General features: G+C 50.4%; 1 protein-coding gene across 1 annotated transcript in view; it reads left to right on the forward strand.

The window, feature by feature from the left end:
* Window positions 1-17880, forward strand: part of GMDS (GDP-mannose 4,6-dehydratase) — a 629429-nt gene that overhangs the window by 475027 nt on the left and 136522 nt on the right. The window lies entirely within an intron of this gene.

Here is a 17880-nt window from a genome sequence, read left to right on the forward strand (position 1 = left end):
TGAGAGCCCCACCGCACCCCCTTTCTCACCTCCTCCCGCGCCCCACAGCCAGGGCTGGTCCAGGGAGCAGCCTGGGAGGCCCCCGAGGTGACAGCTCAGGCCTTTGAAGGACCAGGCCCTGCAATAAGAAACCCGAACTGGGAGGGCAACAGGGGTGTTGGGGTTGGAAAAACATTTGCAGGCGCTTTCCTGCTGTAAGAGAAAAAACAAGAAGATCGGAGGGGCCGAGTCCTGGCCGCGGTGCTGGTGCAGCCGTGGCCCACGCCGGCCAGGCCGCTGCCGTCGCCACGCTTTGAGGTCTGAGCTGCAAACGTCAGCAGGCGTTTTCCTGGCTGCCAGCAAGGGAAAGTTGCCTCCAGTGACAGACAAAAATAATGGATCTGGGGCAAGTCTAGGCCTTCAGAGGTTACAGTGGAAATTAATGAAGGACCACATTGACTAATGTTACTCTAATCCTGCAGTTTAGGGCATTGGGCTGAATTTCTGTTTTATGGCATGTTTTACAAACTAACCGATTTTAGATCTTGGAACACTGCAGACTGGAGTAGGTTCCAGGTCAGGAAGCCTGCCCCCTCCTCCCGAATTCCAGTCCTGGGCCACTCCTCGGTGTGGTGCCTGCTGCTCCACTCGCCAGCTATCTCCACTGACCCCTTCACATCAGCTCATTTATCTTTCAGGTGTTATAACAATCGACTTCAATCAGTATTCCATTATCCTAAACAGGCAATTATCCACATTGTCACTTTTGCATTTGCTCTTTTGACCCAGGGGTCACAGAGGCCCTAGTGTAACAGAATCCAGCAAAATTATTCCCTTACCTGTCATATAAATAGTCATCCCGGCAAAATGAGACCCAGGAGGGCTTTTCCGGAGGTGTTGAGAAGGCCAGTCTAACTCGATCCTTTATTCAGCTCTTTAAGGAATGCAGCACTGTTTTGGCACTCTATCAAAATAAAACAAAGTTCCATTTTTCAGCTTCTTTTTTTAATGCGTGCACCCCTGAGCTTACAAATACTTCTTTGTGGGCCCTCTTTATTGAAATTTCCATTCAGCTCTTCCATCTGTTAGCTGTGTTTACCTCTATTTCGAGGGAAAGAATTCAGCATTTCACCTTTATTTGGGGGTGGAGGTCATAAAACTGTCTGGATTATTTCAGCTATATTTATACCAAATTTAATATTGCTTCTTTAACAGGTTTAAGGCTTTTAATTCCCTGGTCCATTATTCACAGTACGCAGTCTGAGGGGAGCAGTTTGTGTTTTAGAAGGAGGAAGGCACTTCCCTCTGGACAGTCTTCCTCATTCCTCCCAGAGAGGGAAGCCATCCCCGCAAGTGCCTCTCACCCAGGGAACATCTTCACTAAACCTGTCTCCTGTCCCCCGCACACGGCTGCCGAGTGCACAGTCTTGCGTCTCAGGAGCGGGGACTGGCTCAGCGACACCTGTTTTCCTAGAAGTGTTGACGTCCTGTGACCTTGGAAAGCTCTTCTGACTGATGGAGTAAGACCCACTGTTGAAGTGGGGTCTCCCACATGCGGCTGCGGGGTGTGTGTGTGTGTGTGTGTGTGTGTGTATTTTAAGTTTCTCAAAACCAATTGACTTCAGCCTTCAGCAATATATTTGGGGATGTACTAGGAAGAAATGTAGAAATAACATAAAATAAAAATGCACATAGATTTTTTTTAGGTTCTACACATTGCTCCTGATGGCGTAAGCTTTCAGGAAGCGCACGGGAGAGTGGGCAGTCAGCCCCCGGGCTGGAGAGGAGCTGTGTGATCCCTTAGCACAGTGACACATCTGATCCCACATCTTCTGCCACCTGTTTCGAAGGTGTTGTGGGAAATTCCTGTGCAGTGCCTGGCCCTCGGAGGTGTTCCCCAGCAGTGGGCTTTCCTCACAGTGGTGTTACGCCAAATTTTCCTGGCTGGAAGGTGCTGAGAATGTGTGTGAAGCCGCTGGGTGCCGCCCCTGTGGTCGTCCGACACCTCCCCTGCCATCTGTGGCCGGTGGCCGGGTCACCGCCTGCATGTGTTCCTGTCACCCCTGCATTTGCTGCAGCCTGGGCCACAGCCCGGAGGACTTCGCAGACCCTGATGGGAGGAGCATCGCTCACCCCCGCGTATCTACGTTTGCCTTGGCTTCGCGGTCGTTCGGGCCGCGTGTGTTGACTGCCTGGATAGCGGAGGGCTGCGGCAGGAATTCAGGGTTTGGCTCAGTGGAGGTTTCAGTGCTGTAGCTCTGGGTGGCTCCCGAGGTCCCACATACTTGACTCTCAGGCAGTGCCAGCAGTGCCCCAGCGTCAGCTCATTGTCCTCCTTTCTTATGGTTCAGGAGTGTGGCCCTGGTCCTGGCGTGTGGTCAGCTGAATGGTTATGGTTTTCAGCATGCAGACAGCATACAGGCGCAGGGACTGAGTCCCAAGTCTGACCAGTTTACTTCCCTGAATACCCACGTTACTCCAAGATGGTGGCTGAAAGACATGCCATATCGCCTAGCACAGTTGGGACCACACGACCCCACGCATCTCCTGGAAATAAACTTTCTTTTTCACTGTAATGACAGAAAAGCAATACACATTCGTTCTAGGAAATTTAGAGAAGTTGAAGAGAAAAAAACCGTCACATGGACGTAGCCATCTCTTGCTCATGTGTTTTAAGAATTGTAGGAGGCTGGCGCTACAGCTCACTAGGCTAATCCTCCGCCTGTGGCGCCAGCACACTGGGTTCTAGTCCCGGTCGGGGCGCCGGATTCTGTCCCAGTTGCCCCTCTTCCAGGCCAGCTCTCTGCTGTGGCCCGGGAGTGCAGTGGAGGATGGCCCAGGTCCTTGGGCCCTGTACCCGCGTGGGAGACCAGGAGGAAGCACCTGGCTCCTGGCTTTAAATAAATAAATAAGTCTTAAAAATAAAAGAAATCATAAATAAACTCAGGGAGCAGGAGTGAGGGCCTTCCAAAGAGAATTTTTTTTTTTTACAGGTAGAGTTAGAGACAGAGAGACAGAGAGAAAGGTCTTCCTTCCGTTGGTTCACCCCCTTAATGGCCGCTACGACCAGCGCTGCACCGATCCGAAGCCAGGAGCCAGGTGCTTCCTCCCGGTCTCCCATGCGGGTGTAGGGCCCAAGCACTTGGGCCATCCTCCACTGCACTCCCTGGCGACAGCAGAGAGCTGGACTGGAAGAGGGGCAACCAGGACTAGTACCCAGCACCCCAACTGGGACTAGAACCCAGTGTGCCGACACTGCAGGCGGAGGATTAGCCAAGTGAGCCGGAGCGCCAGCCAATTTCTCTGCATTCTAAAGCACACCATCGTGAACTGTAAACACACAGGTTTCTAGGGGAGGAAAAAAAAGATGAGCTCCTTTTCTCTCATTTCACAGCACCATGAAGAACGCCTGGTAAGATACTGCCTCCTACTTCATGGCCTGCAGAAGTTCACAGAAAATGCATATTATGGAAAAAAAATCTGCATAGATTTAAACATTTTCCACACCAAAGTAAATGTGCCCTTTAATTCCATTTTTTTGCCACTCTCTTCCTGGAGCAGGTCCAGCCATACATCCCTCTATATACACAGGCTTCAAAGTGATGTCCTTTGATCTCTGTTTACTTAAGGTCAAGGAAGCTGCAAAGTATAATGGGTTCAGGGATGTCCCGTTTGGGTGGCATTCTCGTTTGGCCTTCTCATAGACATCTTGAATTTGGGTACTTTGAGTGATTCTCTTGCATGTGACAGTAAAGCAGATTATAAATATCAATTTTCAACCAAGTAAAAAGACAGCTTTTCCTAATGCATGCAAAGATGCCCTTTCAGCCAGCAGCTGGCCCATGTAATGGTGGTGGTTGTGCAGTGCTGGTCTCGGCCCCTCACTGGTCACCAGAGGCTGTGCTGGAAGACGGGAGGATGTTGTAGAACTGAAGCAGGTGAGACATGGGGGCCACTGCAGTTGCCCATAAAACTTCCCACTTTCAGCCAGGGCTTAGCTTATTAGCAAAATTCCCTGGGGCCAGCACTGTGGCTCACTTGCTGCACTGGCATCCCATATGGGCGCCAGTTCCAGTCCAGCTCTCTGCTGTGGCTTGGGAGGGCAGTGGAGGATGGCCCAGGTGTTTGGGCTCCTGCACCTGCATGGGAGACCAGGAAGAGGCTCCAGGCTCCTGGCTCCTGGCTTTGGATCAGTGCAGCGCCGGCCGTGGTGGCCATTTGGGGAGTGAACCAACGGAAGGAAGACCTTTCTCTCTGTCTGTCTCTCTGTCTATAACTCTACCTGTTAAAAAAAAAAAATTCTCTTTGGAAGGCCCTCACTCCTGCTCCCTGAGTTTATTTATGATTTCTTTTATTTTTAAAATATTTATTTATTTAAAGATTTATTCATTTTATTTGAAAGGTAGAGTTAAAGAAAGAGAGGGAGCGTCACAAAGAGATCTTCCATCCGTTGGTTCACTCCTAAGTCAGACACGGCTGGGGCTGGGCTGGGCTGAAGCCAGGAGCTTCATCCCGGTCTCCCACGTGGGTACAGGGCCAAGGGACCTGGGCCATCTTCCGCTTCCAGCAGGGAGCTGGATCGGAAGTAGAGCAGTTGGGACTCAAACCGGCACCCGTATGGGAAGCAAGCGTTGCAGCAGGTGGCTCACCTGGCGAGGCCACAACCCCGGCCCGTATGATTGCTTTTCTTAGCAGTCATGTTAGGTTCCAGGTTTCAGTAAGGAGGCGTCTCTGACAGGCTTGTCCTTTGGAAGACCAGAGGATGCAGAGGGGCTCAACCTGACAAGTCCCTTGTGCCCTGCTCCCGCCACCAGGAATCGCTGGTTATTTGGTCCCAAGGGCCCGGCTTTCCTCTGAGCAGCTGCTGAGCCCTCGATCTATAGTCTGCTAAGGTCTTCTGAGCCCCTGCAAGGCTGCGTGCCCCTGAGCTAGTCAGAGGGCCAGGTAGCATAAAGATTACTGCGGTGACAGACTATGAGCTCTCCCTGCTTTATGAGCACAAAGGAAAACTTGGGGAAGCTGTTCACTTTTCTGGCGTGGGTCAGCTCATTTCTCCCCTGACATGAGCGAGCATGCCTTTCTGAACCAGAACTTGCTGCACATATGTTTTCAATGTGACCACAGCCTGAACATCTTTCCTAGACATTCGCTGAGACAGAAGGACAGCGTGTGTGCGTTTGGGCTCGCGCGTCTGTGTCTGCACATTTACACACAGCCATCATCGGGGATGCTGATGGGCCCTAATCCACTCTAATAACGTAGTGAGAGATTGCATCATGTTCTGTTTTACAAAATACGAAAACTCTCTGCAGCTGTGAAGGAATAACCCTCATAATTCATCCGAGGGCCTGCCTCTCCTACTTGCGGGGCCCACGCCATATCTCATCTCAACTCGTTGCTCTGTGTGTCCTGCACAGACGCAGCGAGACCGCATGATCGATGCTGTGGAACAAGGATGTTACTGCCACAAGCGGGGGAGGTGAAACCCCGCGACGTGTGAGTGATGAGGCTCCAGTGAGTTAAGAAGACAGTATATCTCTCCACACCAGATAATATACCGTCCCTGATCCCGCGGCTGTATTTACACAGCTCTGGGAGGAGACGAGGGGAGTAGGATTCTTAGGGTTTTCATTCATTTATTTATAAGGCCTTATCTCCGGGGCGCTCAGTGCTCTTTGGGAATTTTGTAAGCAGCAACGATGGCCATGCCACCTTCTTTCAAGATTTTCTTCAGTTAATATTGAAGACGTCAGGCCGGCGCCGTAGCTCACTAGGCTAATCCTCCGCTTTGTGGCGCCGGCACACAGGGTTCTAGTCCCGGTCAGGGTGCCGGATTCTGTCCCGGTTGCCCCTCTTCCAGGCCAGCTCTCTGCTGTGGCCCGGGAGTGCAGTGGAGGATGGCCCTGGGCCCTGCACCCCATGGGAGACCAGGAGAAGTACCTGGCTCCTGCCATCGGATCAGCATGGTGCGCTGGCCGCAGCACACTGGCCGCAGCGGCCATTGGAGGGTGAACCAACGGCAAAGGAAGACCTTCCTCTCTGTCTCTCTCTCTCACTGTCAACTCTGCCTGTGCAAAAAAAAAAAAAAAAAAAAAATTGAAGACGTCGTTCCACTGTGTGTTTCAAATAGCGCTGCAATTTGAACTACTGCTCAAAAATGCAGCTCGGCTGCCAGGTTCCAAAGATGAACAGTTTATCGGGGTTTGAACTTTTGGCCAATAGTAACTGTTTGAAGGCTAAGATACTCACAACACTGTTAATGGGTTTGATATTTCTTGACAACAGTCCCGCATCCTTTCCTGTTAAACTCTCCTCCGTGCTTCCCAGGGAAACGGAGGTCCCGATGAACTCCTTCCTTCTGGGTACCTGCCTGGTTGCTCGCTCCTCATATTCTCTCTAGAAGAATGGGATGGGGGAGGGGTGGGCATTGCGGCTTCTTGGGACACCCATATATCCTATATCAGAATATCTGAGACGGAGTATTGCCTCCACTTCTAATCCAGTTTCCTGCGAGACAGGAATGGGCCTGCGAGGCAGTGGATGACGGCCTAAGTGCTTGAATCCCTGTCACCCACAGAGGAGACCAGATGGAATTCCTGGCTTCAGGCTTCCCTGGCCTCCTGGCTTCAGCTGCTGCAGGCATTTGGAGAGTGAACCTGTGGATGGAGGATTTCTCATCTCCTCTCTGTCTCTCCCTTTTAAAATAAATAAGAAGAACAAAGTAGTTAGAACTGGTGTGTTAGGTGAGCCTAGCGGAGAATTGAGCCAGTCCATCCAGTAGCGGTCTAAGCTGCTCAGCACGAGCTCCCAGTCCTCGAGAGTGAATGTCTCACTTCTCTGTCCATGCGGCAGGGCTGTCACACCATGAACACTCAGATCTGCCTCCGACGCACACCGCCGCACTGCCGGCAGCCCCCTTGCTCATCTGCACTGCTCTCTGTCTATTGTAATTCCCAGACGTCGGAGCTCTTTCATGGAACAGTGTGGTACAAATGCCTGTTTCACGCCCAGGGGGTTGATGTTGATTGCCAGATGTCTCTGCGCAGTGGACGGAACTTTCAGTAAGAATCTTGCTGAAAGAAGAAAGGGCTGTTAGAGGGGGGATTACTTCAATGGATGCTAATACTTTCAAGAGATACTATAACTGTTGACAGAGACCTTGGATAACCCACATAGCAAGACGTTTCTCTCATATACTGTACTCCCCCTCCTCTGCCTTTCTCTCACTCACTCAGAGATTTACTTATTTATTTGAAAGGCGGAGTGAAACAAGCAGAAACCCCCAATTTGGCATCGCTGTCCTCTGAATCTCTGTGCCACCTTTTTCCGTTTTAATGTGAGAGTTGAGTATCGTTTGTCAGATGTTTAAGCGTCTCCCAGGATTCTGTCGCAGTATGGAAATTCTTTGATGTCCTCCTTTGCATTTGAAAGTTGCCTTTTCTGTTATGCCCTTGCCTTGTTTTTTACTACAGATGGAAAGAAAAGACTTGGAACTTATGTGCATCCGATTTTCTCCACACATACTACAAGGACTTCCTAATTATAAACATTTTTTCTTTTTTTAGCACATTCCTTCCTTGTTCCTCCCTCAGGAGCTAAAAGGAAAAGAGCATTGCTCTTCTGGGATTTATTTCATTTGAAAGAAAGAGGGGCGTGGAGGGGGGGAGAGAGAGGGATCTGCCATCCACTGGTTCGCTCCTCAAATGCCCATAACAGCCTCGACTGGGTCAGGCCAGAGCCAGGAACCAGGAGCTCCACCTGGGTCTCCCACGTGAGTGGCAGGGACCCGACACGTGACCTGCTGTGTTGCAGGGTGTGTGCATCAGCAGGACACTGGAATCAGAGACGAGCTGGAGACCAGATCCAGGCACCCCAGTGTGGAATACAAGCATCATAACTGCTATGCAGAACGCCCGTGTGCTGCTGTGCCGAATGTCCACCCCAGCCCTGTGCGTTGGGTTTTGAGTGTGATCAGAGTTGTCTCCTTCCGCGTCATCGTTCTCACAGCAGTAACTGGGAACAGCGGAGTGCCTAGGAGTGTGTGCTTTGATCGGCTGTGGCGCTGTTTTCACACGTAGCTTTCTTCCAGCCCCACGAGCCTGACCCTCAGTAAAGCTGCAGTCGTGGTTGGAAGTCATCCAGTGCCTTTGCCTACTCTTCGTTTTCTTCTCTATACTTTTACTTTTTCCCGAGATTGATTTCTTCCTTATACATCCACAGATAGCTCCTCTTCTTTCCCTTTTCTTGACTGTTGACAGTGTTTGTAGAGTTGGACTCAAACGTGGTACCGTAGGGCAGATACGGGCAGCACAGGGCACCGTCCATGTCTCCCTTCTACTCCTGTGTGATCTGGCGCCTGGATGAACATGTCCGTTGTTTTTCCACAAGTGAAAGAAACAATAAGACCTGCACATTTAACTCAAAGCTCTTTCTTTAATGCTGTCTTTAATGAAAAATGCCAAATTATGTATATATGTAATTTTTATTTTAAGATTTATTTACTTCGCCGGCACCGCGGCTCAATAGGCTAATCCTCCGCCTTGCGGTGCCGGCACACCGGGTTCTAATCCCGGTCGGGGCGCCGGATTCTGTCCCGGTTGCCCCTCCTCCAGGCCAGCTCTCTGCTGTGGCCCGGGAGTGCAGTGGAGGATGGCCCAGGTGCTTGGGCCCTGCACCCCATGGGAGACCAGGAGAAGCACCTGGCTCCTGCCTTCGGATCAGCGTGGTGTGCCGGCCACGGCAGCCATTGGAGGGTGAACCAACGGCAAAGGAAGACCTTTCTCTCTGTCTCTCTCTCTCACTGTCCACTCTGCCTGTCAAAAAAAAAAAAAAAAAAAAAAGGTTTATTTACTTATTTGAAAGAGTTATAGAGAGAACACAGAGAGGCCTTCCACCCATTGATTCACTGCCCAAATGGCTGCAGTGGCCAGGCCGAAGCCAGGAGCCAGTTCCAGGTCTCCCATACGGGCGCAGGGGCCCAAGGACTTGGGCCATCTTCTGCTGCTTTCTCAGGCCACAGCAGAGAGCTGGATCAGAAGTGGAGCAGCCGGGACTCAAATCAACACCCATATGGGATGCCGGCGCTGCAGACAGTGGCTTAACCCGCTGCACCACATTGCCAGCTCCCAGATCTCTGTCTGAAGGATCAAATGACATATTGTGAGAATGTTTTGCAAAAGCACCACAGCACTACGTAACCATAGGATATTTGTATCTAATCTAGCCAGATCTAAATGACATCATTAGTGTGGATTATCCCAGACGCCTGTTGTGGGCTCTTGACACTCATTTTCTCCTTGGGTTCTTTTTAAACCTGCGGGAGAGGCGTTGCTGTCCCCCAGTCGTTAAGTAAGAGTTGGGGTTTCTAGGCCCGCCTTCTCCCCACCACCTCTCCCTGCAGTGTTGCTTAGGAAGAGCAGACGAGAGCAGCTCCCAGCGCAGCCATTTCCAGTGGACCTGAGCACAGCTGGTTTGCCTTGCAGCCAGCATGCTCCAGAGTAGCCCGGGTTTCAGGCTGAGGTGTCTCAGATCCAAGAAAATATGTTTGTGTGCCAGGGAGAGAATGTGTCTTAGCATGTAAGGAACAAGCGGGTTTCAGAGGGACTGTCTTATAAATAGTTCACTTATTTAATTTAATTTGCTTTGTTGATCTATACTGTGAAACAAATAAAGAACTATATACGAAGCTTAGTATTTTGCATGGATCAAAATGTCTGAGACTGCCTGAAAAATGAAAAAAAAAGCACTCTGCATAAAATCACAGGCAAAGCTCCATGCTACGCTGTCTAGCAGGTGCTTCTTTGATTAGTGCTTGGAAGTTTAATTTTTTATTGGGTATTCATTCTATTAGTTTGCATTTTTGGGTATTTGATAGCATTCCATGAAAAAAAAACCACAACATTTTAAATAATCAGCATGCTTCTGCCATCCGCCTGTACGTTGCACGAGGGGTCGTCTCTGAAAATGCCTTCAGAGCGGCTGCGCGGATGCTTTCCACAGACTGGGATTCACCAGTCTTCTGCCCTCATCAAGCAGACATCTGTGGATGCGTCTGATAAGTTCTCTGACATCTCGCTTTCTTTCCTGGTATGAATTTTCCCTTTCCCCCTCCATGGTTGGCTCTGAAAACAGGAAGGCAAGTTTGACTTCATAAAACCAACAGCTAAAATTTGCACCGTGGTTTCCCGTTCACAAAGCAGGCACTGTTCCCCCTCACGGTGTCTCTCCCTGTACCGTGGGGTCATGCCCAAGGACGCCGGGTCACCTGGAGGAAACCGGCACCCCGAGGCGCTCCGGGTTGCCCGTATCTGCAGTTTCACCCTCCAGCTGCCTGGGGCCGGGTTCTCTGCTGCCAGACCGTCTCCGATATTTCTTGTGTCCCACACAGCTTTGCGTACCAAGCCTTAATCTGGGCTTTCAGGAGACACATGGGAGGTGGAAGTGTGAATGAGTGAGGGGTCGTGGAGGTTGCAGCCTTATCGCTGTCAGTCAGAAGTTCCTACCTCGGTGTGAAGATGTCTGTGAATCGCCTGAAATCTTGGACCCAACGTGTCCTTGTGCAGCCTCACGCATGTGTGTGTTTTCCAGGGAAGAAAGTGTCCTCCTTATCAGGTCCCCACAGGGGTTCATGACCCCAGGAAGTTAATATCCTGCCTTAAACGAAGCATTCAGAGGGCAACACGTGCTTTAAGATTTCGTTTTAGCATTCATTACAAAAGACAGAAATCATCCGAAAGTCAGATGTAACCTGTTTCCATGGAGGATATCACCATTTTGTGTCCGAGCTAACTGAGTTTGATTTGCTAGAACTTAACACTGCTGGGTTCAAGCCTGGACCTCAGGCTTCCTCTTGGCCGGTCACCAGAGCAGTTCTGTGGCCATGTGGCTCCCTGATCCTTCCCCTCCCCCCACCACACCCACAGTCCTGCCGTCTGGAGAATGCCCCAGATGAGTGAGAATAAAAGCAAGGCCATGGGCCCAGAGCTGTGCTGTAGCAGGTAAAAGCTTCTGCCTGCAGGGCCAGCATCCCATATGGGTGCCAGTTCAAGACCTGGCTGCTCCACTTCTGATCCAGCTCCCTGCTTCCAGTGGAAAGCAGTGGCAGGTGGCCCAAGTGCCTGGGCCCCTGCTACCCGTATGAGAGACCTGGAAGAGACTCCTGGCTCCTAGCTTTGCATAGCCCAGCCCTGGCCATTGCAGCCATCTGGGGAGTGAACCAGCAGATGGAAGATCTCCGTCCGTCTCTCTTTCTCTCTGCCTTTCAAATAAATAAATAAATCTTTGAAAAATGTTAAAAAAAAAAAAAAAGACAAGCAAGGGCAGTCAATTCCATCTCTGTATTTCTTGTCCAGTTTCTGGGTGAAGATGATGTGGATTTAGCACAGAAGTGACTCAGCATAATCTAAAGTCCCAACATTTGACATTTAACACTTCCATTCACCCATCAGTCAGAATTCTGCCACACTGGCTGTTTCTTTTTCTTCCTTGTTTTTAAAGATTTATTTATTGGAAAGGCAGAATGACGGTGGGGGAGGGAGACAGATCTTCCATCTACTGGTTCACTCCCCACATGCCTGCAATAGCCAGAGCCAGACCAGCCTGAAGCCAGGAGCCAGGAGCTTCCTCTGGATCGCCCACACGGGTGCAGGGCTCCATGCACCTGGGCCGTCCCCCACTGCCTCTCCAGGCACAGTTACAGGGCTGGATTGGAAGCCACCGAGCAGCTGGGACTAGACTCAGCGCTGGGCTGTGGGTGCTGCATTGCAAGTGGCACGTTGACCTGCCGTGCCACAGCACTGGCCCCACACTGCGGGCTTTGAGAGCAGGATCCACTTTCTCTGTATCTCCACGAACCTGGTGCTGCGCACTGTGTGTGTTCCGTGTCCGTCATCGTGAAGCCTGAATGAGCTCATTTGGGGGCCTGCTACACAGAATCATGCAATCAAAATGGAGGACTTGTTGGAATTCATTAGTTTAGTGGACGGCCTAGTTTCCAGTGGAGTATGCTAGCCAATAATGTCCTCACTGAGTAACTTCGCTGTCTGTGGAATGTAGTGAAATCAGAGTAAGCCGTTACGCCTCATCCTAGGCACATTATTCTGCCTCGTTCTCTTACAGTAGTCAAGGAATCCAAAATGGAAAATGTCTAAAAAGAGTACAAAAGTGAGAGATACAGACATGACTGTTGCAGTCTGTAAGCTGTCATTGGGTAGATAATAGTTTTAGTAGTCATGAAATGCAATTGTAAAAACTGTGAGTATTCAAAATAAGCAAGATGTTCAGAATCAAAGCGAAGCCCGTTCTGGGCCGGTAGCTGGACACTGATTCCTCAAAGAGCTCTCGGGCTCACCGAGGCCTGAACTCGGCCGTGTTACCTGCTCTCTCTCGTCAGCAGCTGGTTGCACTGATAACTTCCCTGGAGCTGTCCTTCCAGTTACATTTTTTAGAAGCAAATGATAAAATCATCATCCTTGTACTTTCTGAACAAATCTCATTCATTATACTGCTATCATAAATATTTACAGTGTATTCTTTCAAATATTTGCAGATATAATAGAAAGCATGTCTCCTTGACATTCTATGCCTTACTAAATTGACATTAGATATTCCCGTGTTTACACACATACATATGGTTAATGACTCATGTTACCTATTAAGGTTTCCTGTTTCCTGATTTAAAAGATGTTTAAAGGCCAAAGTACTGAATGTTTATTTTTGCCCTCTGGATCTTCTGCTTCATATAGCAACACAAAAACAGGCTACAGACTTATTTTAACTCCACCAAACCCACTTTTCACCTTTTATTATGACACGAAGGTTTGGTCAGCTGAGGTCAAGTTGTGCATGTAACATAGCTGGCGTTATCGTCAGTGAACTGTCACAAAGAGGAAAGTCAAAACATAAACACTGGACATCTCTACAGCAGCTTAGAGCTGGGATTAACTCGGATCGCCCAGTCTTCTGCTTTTAATGAAATTCTCTCCCTTGTATTTTCATGTTTGGGAGAGCGTCCAAAGTTATCTCATGCTAATTTAGTTAGGCAGTGCCCTCCGGGGATGTCACAAGCTTCCATGACCCCTCCAGAGGGAGACTCTGCGACGGGATGAGGGGAATTAAACATTCCTAAGAAATTGGAAAGGAGCAACCCCCAGAGACTTTGCAGAGCAACTCGCTGCAGACTCGGCGGCCAGACTCAAGTCACCCTCTCAGCGCGGGCTTGACGTCTCTCTCAGCCCTGTCCGCCGTGACTCAGAGGTCAGCCCGGGGACTGGGGAGAGGTGGCGGCGAGAGTGGATTCTCAGGGAGGGCCGGCTGCGGCACGCTCTGTTTTTGTCGTCTGTCGCTATCTGAAGTGCCTTCGGAAAGATGGACTGAGCCTCAGGTTGCTTGGCTGTCTTCTCCCCTGAACCCCAAATTCACTGCATAGGAACTGTCTCCCCGACTTCTCAAATACTGGGTCCCCAGATTCTTGACCGCTGACACGCGTCAGGGTTGTTGCTGTTTTCATGGTGCGGGGCCTCCGTGCCTAATCATCCCGTAATTACATTAGCTGTCTCACGGAGGATGTCTCCCCTTGTGCGCTTGATGAAATCGGGGGTGGCGGGAGGCTGGGAAATGTGTTTCCGGTTTTAAAATCGTACTCCCTTGGTGGCTTGTATTTCCTACATGAAGAATTTCAGGAAACAAAGAGAACAAGAGTATTATTAAATACCGAGTCTATCTTGCAGATAAATTGAAGAAGCCACGTTGTCTAGTTTGCTCGTTTGTCTTTCTACAGAACTGAATTTAAATGAGTTCCGTGTGCCCCAAGGCGACATTGTGAGAAGCGGGTTTGGGGACTCTGCTCCAGCGTCCTCAGGGGAGAATAACTCCTGTAGAGGAGCCCCTTAGGCCCATGCGTGCTGGGCATGCGTGCTGGGCGGGCCTGCCCTGCATGTCTGGCTCAGTGGCTGGCCTTGGTCAGTGCAGGCAGTGTGTCAGCCAGCAGCTAACATTGTTGGCAAGCCAGATGTGCGGCACCCCTGAGTAACAAGGAGATCCAGTGTGTGCACATCCCCACGTGGGAACAGGCTGCTGGACTGCCCGAGGGCCCGGGGGGCAGGCCGCCTGAGGTGCGCCCACCGGGCCTCGAGGCTCTGGGGTGATGGGCCTCCGCAGACCCTTGTCCTATTGCCAGTGCTCAGAGAAGTCACTTTGCAAAGTCAGGCACTCTGGTTGCTGGAAAGGCAGATCCTTCTGGTTTCCCAGTAAAAGCAGATCTGTAAACACAGCACTCATTTCTTCCCTGGCTGCCACGGGGCCTCCCGCAGTCCTCCGAGGCAACACAGGGAGAAGCGTGGCCTAGAAGATGAAGATGTGGGTTCTTGGGCCGAGCACCTGTTGGGACCCTCGTCTCCTTCTCTCTCAACCCCAGTGAACCTGCCAGCTCTGGAGAACTCTGAGAGCTTTTTCCCCAATTCCATGTCCAGTGACTCAGTACACCTCAGCCGTAAGCCTCTTACTGCCTCTGGTTTCTCTGTCCACACTAACAGTAATAATAATACTATCATGGCATCCCGCATTGTGGTGCCCTTAGAAAGTGTGGCATTTAGCAGCCCTGGGGCAGAGACTCCCTGGTAAAGAGACTCGTTCTGCACTCCACAGACGGAGCATCCCGTCACACATGGTTTCCAGGAAGTGCAGCCAGTGTGACCACAGTTCAACAGGACATTGGCAGTTGATGTCCTAAGTACGGGAATTCACCACGGGGCCAGGCGCGCTCAACAGTTCCTGGACAAGAAGACTCTGAGGTCCCCGGCCCTCGGCGTCAGGGCTGCAAGAGGGAGCAGGGCCCTTGGTGAATCCTGAGAACCCCCTTACTCCCTGCTGTCTCCTCCACCTTTCCCCAGCGTGCAGGAGTGGCAGGGCTCGGAGAGGCGAGGAGAGAATCAGGCACAGGGTGTGCTTGCATGGAGCTGCTTATCAAAGCTAAGCGTCTGCCATTTCATTCGGTCGGGTGGACTGGGTGGAAAACTGGCACAGAGACCAGGAAATTTGCTGTCTGTTCCATCCCATTGTGACCCCGCTGCAGGTCAGTCCTCCACGCGTGTCTCGGTTTCTGCATCTGTAAAACCCAACAACGAAATGCTTGTGATTCGCAAGAAACCCCAGGGAAATTCTTCTGCGAGTGAGTGTCTTGGTGGGGGCTGCTGCTGTCTGGCACCTTCTTATCTGCTCCAGGGCTTTCTCAGACCACAGCCTCCTGGCCGCCTGTTAATGGGTTGTGTTCCCACCTAACCTTGTTAACACCATCCCCAGCCCGAGGAAGAGAGACGTGGTGGAGCTGGGAGCTCCTCATGCCAAAGCAAACAATAAAGTTTGGAAACACTTAGACCAAGATAATTAGAAAAATGATGTTGAAGAAAGGATGGCATTAGAATCACTGTTATGCCTGAGTTAGAATCCGGTTCCAAAAAGCACAATCTCCTGTTAGCCGATCTGCTTGAGAAGAGGAGTGCGTGCGCGTGCGTGCGTGTGTGCGTGCGTGTGTGCGTGTGTGCGTGCGTGTGCGTGTGCGTGTGTGTGTGTGTTTAAAGCTTGATTGAGTTTTGTGCTTTAAAAGAGTTTGTTTAAATCCTCTGATCACTCCTTTGCTTGAGGCTCTACTGAGGGGTCTTTATTCCTCACTGAGAAGTTGTGTTGGGAATAAAAAAAAAACCTTGCCAACAGCTGTTTACTGCTGAGAACACTATTAAACAAAGACGTGCTGTTGAACAATAATTAATTAATTAAGCTAAATATTCAGAAGAAAGACGGCTCCTGTGAAATGCCAACCTATATAAGAAAACTCGTTCTCGAAAGGGCAGAAACCCAGGCGTTAGACAAATACGTAAACTGCCAGGATTTTTATGCTCTTTCAAAACTTGAATGTAACTGACCTATTTTGAGCAGAGAATTGGAAAGTCTTAAGGGTAGAAATGTTGAGAGCGCAGATTCCATTCTCAAATACATTTGTAAAACGAACGGGTGCTCTGGGAAGCACCGTGTTTTTATGTCTGGTATGATAGCGGCTCGCGGAATTATCGCATCCTATCTCGGCGACAGCTCCAGAGTGCGCTGATCTCCCCGCATTAACACGGCATTTCCTCCAATAATATTATCATTCAGAACAGCAGCACCATTTTGTTGTCACAGAGTTCTTCCAGTCTGTTATCTGATGGGAGACCTAACACCTGTAACCTGTGTAAGAAAACTAAGTGTGAAATAAGGACGTTGTCCCCAGCGAGGCCCCCAGCCTGTGCGTGGGCTGGGCCTGCTCAGCAGGGCCTAGGACTTGGAACTGAAGTGCAAGTAATTTTCACCACATCACATTTAAACCATCCCTTTATCGTTGTCTGTTTCCTGTAAAAATACCTCATTTGGAAAGGCAAATAAACATCATTCAAGAAGTCCATGGAAAACAGGATTGAAAAATAACCTTATCTTGGTGCCAAAACAGTTGAAATCCATGCATATAAAAGGTTTTCGAAAAGTTCGTGAAAATGTGTATTAGAAAAAAAAATATGCAGGGATTTCCAGATCTTTTTTGCACCATAATAAATGTATGTCTTCATTCCATTTTCCAGGAGTAGTTTGAAGTGGGCTCACGCATGCCCTTCCCCTCTTGCTCCGTGACTCTCGGCTCCCCTGTCCTTCTCCACGGGTTTTCATTCTGAGTGCTTTCACGCCCACGCTCGTAACCCACCTCCAGCTTTACATGGTTGTCCCCTGTGCTGTCTGAACGTCTGAGTGTGATCACAGAGAGGTTCCAGGTTAAGCTGCCGGCACTGTTTTTCCTGCTGGGAATGAGATCATTTCGAAGAAACACACACACGCACACACACACACACACACACACCCGTCTTCCTCAGTCCTTCGCTCTGGACCTGCAGTCCCAGCAGTGCCCGGATGAGCTGAACCCCAGAAGCAGGCAGGCCCACGGCTCTTTTCCTCCTGGGGACCCTCTCAGCTCCCTGCATTGCGTTCTCAGCAGGTGGCGCTGTTTCCCCCAAGTGAGCTGCACAACTGTGCCCCCCACGTGGGGGACACTGTTCGTTCCAGGGAGGGGACACCCAGGCGCATCACCCTTCCTCTCCCTAGTCCTTGGAAAGTTCTAACCAAAGCTAATGCAGAGCGGAAGACAGAAAAGAGTTGTGCAAACCAAGCAGCCTGTTCTCGCTGCCTTGTGGTGTGCCCTTTGTGCCGCCGTGAGGACTTCCATGTCCCGTTGTCACTCTGCAGACCTGCAGCCCACTCACTGTCAGAAACACAATACTTGCTTTTCTTATGTTTTGCATCCCTGTTTGTCCTGGAGTCACTCACACACATAGCAATCTGTGAAACTAAAAAGAAAGGAAGGGGCAATTGTGTAGCTGTCACGCGGTCAAGTGTGTTCATTCTCACACCGACTGCCCTCTTTAATGTCCGTCCACAGGCCATCTGCAGGCCCAGCCTGATAGCGAGCAGAGCGTGCTGGGAGTGGGGATTTATCACTTGGCAGTCAGCTGGCTCTCGGGGAGACAGTGGGGCTTTATCTCCAAACCCTTGGAGAATTGATTTACCGAATGTTTCTCTTAGAGACTGCATTCTCTGGTTCTCCAGCCCACTTGCATAGTCTCTCATCAGACTCAGAACTGAATTTGGTCTTTTTCATTTTGGGTCAGGAGGGTACATTCTAGAAGACAGAACAGTGGAGCTATCACGCCTCTGGACGCCACCGCGGCCCACACACGCCAGCACTGCAGAGCACCCCCCAGGTCTCTGTCACCCACCTTGCTCTTCCCCTCGGAGACCTCGGCTTTCCGAGTAGTAGAAGCGGGAGCTGACCGCTGAGCAGGAAATGTGAGTCCCATTCCTCTTAGAGGGCAGTGAAAGCACACTCGG

This window comes from Oryctolagus cuniculus, chromosome 5 (genome assembly GCF_964237555.1).
Source record: "Oryctolagus cuniculus chromosome 5, mOryCun1.1, whole genome shotgun sequence".
NCBI lineage: Eukaryota > Metazoa > Chordata > Mammalia > Lagomorpha > Leporidae > Oryctolagus > Oryctolagus cuniculus.